Source organism: Squalius cephalus, assembly GCF_949319135.1.
Source record: "Squalius cephalus genome assembly, chromosome: 13".
Taxonomy (NCBI): domain Eukaryota; kingdom Metazoa; phylum Chordata; class Actinopteri; order Cypriniformes; family Leuciscidae; genus Squalius; species Squalius cephalus.
This window is the reverse complement of record NC_137134.1, coordinates 34011117-34015174: the sequence shown is the minus strand read 5'-3', so window position 1 is coordinate 34015174 and position 4058 is coordinate 34011117. Positions and strand designations below refer to the sequence as shown.

The 4058-nt window shown below is 32.0% G+C and overlaps 1 long non-coding RNA gene across 1 annotated transcript; it reads right to left on the bottom strand.

Moving 5' to 3' along the window:
- Positions 1–711: 711 nt before the first annotated feature.
- LOC307170024 lies at positions 712–3511 on the bottom strand. Its single transcript, XR_013823267.1, has 7 exons — positions 3404–3511; positions 3227–3300; positions 3049–3128; positions 2863–2924; positions 2674–2748; positions 2326–2435; positions 712–1448 (listed from the first exon to the last, which is right to left on the bottom strand). It is a non-coding gene; the product is annotated as an uncharacterized lncRNA (long non-coding RNA).
- Between the last annotated feature and the right edge of the window lie 547 nt (positions 3512–4058).

Below are 4058 nucleotides of genomic sequence, written 5' to 3'. Positions count from 1 at the left end.
GCGTCATCTAAATATGTAGCCTAAAATGTTATTATTAATATTTGAGTTTATAACTATAAATGAGTTAACTTAAGACAGTAATATGTTTATCATAAAATAGTTTATGAATGCTATATTTGTAAGCAAAAATTATGCAAAAAATGTAGGCCTATTTTATCCAAAACTGTAAAAGCGTTTATAAAAATAAAGCATTGATAAATCATATTATTAAATTGTATTATGACAAACATATTACTCTATTACTAAGTGAACTCATTTATAGTTATAAACTCTACACTGTAAAAAAAAATATGCCTCTCCAACATAAAAATTTCTAGTGACCCGTTGCACCTAAAATTTTTAGTTGGCCCAATTTAAGTTGCAGAAACCAACTTCTTTGTGTTGTGCTGACTACCCCTGCATGTAGACTGAGCTTGAAATAGAATGTTGTGTCAATTAAATATTTTCTGTTGACTAAACATAGCTTGTTGGGCCAACAAGCAGACTCAAATTGAAATAAAATGTTGTATTAATTAAATATTTCATGTTGGCCAAAAAGTCTATTTTTCATTAATGTTGGTCAAAAAATCTATTTTTCGTTATTTCAAATAAATAACACACTATGCTCTGATAAAGTACATTTTATGTATTTATTTAAATCCATATGAACTTGTCTGTCATGCTAATAAAATAGCATGGCATATCACTCTTAGTCAATAGCTGTACTGGAAAAACAAATATCTGCTTTACAAAATGAAACTCAGTAACTTACACTTACAGTGTTAAAATGTATTCCGTTAGTAATGTGCATATTTCACACTTTCAAAAGTGTTATTTTAACTCCAAAATGGAGGGAGTCATATATACATTTCAGGAGTGTTAAATTTGACTCAAATTGAGTTTGTATTTATGAGATGTGCTTTTTGACAAAAGGAATCTTTTCAGAAATAAAAGCAAAGCATTTAACCTATTGATAACAATGAATGCACATCAAAACAATCCAGAAAGTTAAAATGTAACCTTAGTCTGGGATCATAGTAGAATTCTGTTCATTGTAATGTTAAAAATAAAGGCAAAATGCAAACAGTTGTTTTAACAAACTAGTTTTTATTAACAAACAAGTCCCTTTACATCATAGGTTAACTTTTAAAATAAATGAAGGCAAAATATAGACATTTCTGCCATCAGAATTATGTGAAAGCTGCTCATCAAATGGTCTGTTATCTCTGTAATACTTCAAGTCCTGTACATGTCAGTGAATGTAAGTCCTGTGTCAGTGAAGTTGAGTCAATACCTTCGACTTTGCAACAGTACAGCAACAACATTCAACAGATGAAAAACAGTTGCAGGATACGAGTGGATCAGTTGTGTCCAATTGCTAACAGTAAAGTTCAGTGCATAGTTGTTTCACAGAGAAGGAAAGGCTGTGCAGATCCAACTTTCTCGAAAAATCCTGTAGTGCTGGTTCCCTAGAGTAGACAACACAAAACCAGACCATTTACAATTAATATTTGTGTTTTATAAATACAGCAAGTTTATGGTGGAAAAAGTTCAATCATCTTAGACTTTCGTGACTCAAACAATAAACTATTTTGGTTAGATTAAGACTTGAATTTACTGATTTCCAAGTAAATTAAAGACTTAATTCATCCAAAAATATAAATTCTGTCATTAATTATTCACCCTTATGTTGTTCCAAACCAGTAAGAGTTTTGCTTATCTTTGGAACACTTGATGATATTTTAAAATTTCTGTCCCTTCATCGACAGCCTATTCAACTATCACTTCCAAAGCCACAGAAAGGTATAAAGGAAATCATAAGTAATCATGTGACTCAAGTGGTTTAACCTCAATTTATTTTTTATGAAGCAACAAGAGTGCTTTGTTTGCACAAAAAAACAACAACAAAAAACTTAACTTTATGTACTAATTATTAATCTTCGATGCACGCTCACTTAACAACATCTGCTTTCGCATCAACAACATGCACAACTCGTAATGTTCTCATGAACGCATGTTGGAAATTTATATTTTCTAAATTAAGTGGTAAATGTTTTGTTGCTGCAAACACAGCACTCGCGTAGTTTAATAAAATGTATGTTAAACCACTGGAGTCGCATGGAGTACTTTAATGATGTACCTTTACACCTTTATGGGGCTTGAACGTGGTAGTTACGTGGACTGTCAATGGAGGGACAGGAAGCTCTCAGATTTCATTAAAAATATCCTCATTTGTGTTGTAAAGATGAAAAAGTCTTACATGTTTGGAACGAGATGAGGGTAAGTAATTACATAATTTCCATTTGTAGGTGAACTAACCCTTTAGGAATAAATTTAGACACGCACCTTAAGAAATCTCACTAAATAGTCAGCTGACGGAAGAATCTTTGTTCCCTTCTTGTGGCTTTGTGATGTTGGAGGCAGGTGATGGGCAGAGATTTCCCAATCAGTTGAGTCTAAAATTAAAAAAGCAAGACAACATCTACCTGTCAAATCATGAAAACAATTGGTTTGAAAACTAATTTTATTTAAGGAAAAGGAAAAGTAACTTTTGTAAAGTAATTTGACTGGACAAATTCAAAATGACTGTTATGAAACACAAAAAATCTAGTTATACCAAATAGCAACAAAGCTTTTTTTAAATGTTTATGCACATGATTATCTCAAATGTTATCTGTAAAATCTGACCCTCACCAGGTTCTAGTCTGCACAGCCTTTAAAGACCAAGCCTGGTTAGCCTTAACCACTTGGTGCAGCATGGAAATGCTCCTAGCAAACACAAATAGCAAATACATTTAAACATGAAAGCATATCCAAACATCAACCAAAATTGAATCTGATAAATACATTTTCATAAACATTTAATCTTAAAGAATTACTTACACATTCTAAGAAAATTTGTTTTTCAGTTAACGTTAGGTTTCAGTTAAGATAAGTTAGGTGTGCTGACAAACGAAAGTAAAATATGGTTTGAGGATAAATACATTATGATATTTGCACATCACAAATATTGTCATAAAACAAAATAACATTATAAAATACATATTGTAAATGAGTTAAAACACTTACTCTGTGTTTTCACCGTTAAAAGCAAACTCCGTGTCTGCACTGCGTCACGAGTCAAAGAAGATGCAGGGCCTAACGTTAGTCTGTGAGAAAGGTTTAGGCGCACACATCACATAAATATCGTTATAAAACAATATAATGCCATGAAATACATGTTGTAAATTAGGTTAAAAACACTTACTTTCGGTGTTTTCCCTGTTAACGTTACAAGCAAACCTTCTCGTCGTCAGCTCCGTATTGAGTCAAAGATGTCGCCTTTGAGAAAGGTTTCAGCTCGTTTAAGCACACAGAGCATTTAAATTTCTCTATAAATCAATATGTTATAAAATACATATTGTAAATTAGATAAAACACTTACTTTCGTCGTTTCTCTGTTTAAAAGCAACCTCACCCTGGTCTGCTCCGCATCGCGCGTCAACGAAAATGCCTTTCTGAGAACGATTTAGCCATTTACAGCACATACATATAGTAATAAAACAATATAATGTTATAAAATGCATATATAAATGCGATAAAACACTAAATATCTGTGTTTTCCCTCCTCTTATACCTTGCATCGTGAGTCAAAGAAAATGGCGTCTGTGAAAAAAGTTTCGTCGCGCTTCTTTGCGCATGCTCAGACGATTGACGCTGTTCCCTCTTGCTCGGCCAACATAATATTTTTTGTGCAACGTTAAAAGTTCTGTGAACACAATTATTTATTTTCTCTTGATGAACATTTTGTAGTACAGTCATGGAAATCATGCAATCATTGACCAAACATATTTTTTCTTTTTTGACACAACCATTATGTTGAGCCAACATGTATTTCCTCATTTGTACAACTTTTCGCATCAATCATTTTTTACAGTGTAATAATAACAATTATTATTATTATTATTATTACATTTTAGTCTACATATTTAGAAGACGCTTTTGTCCAAAACGTACAAAAAAGGAACAAAGCAATTCGTCAAATATCATAATACAGGTTAGACAATAATAATAAAGTCCTAAGATTATAACAAATAACC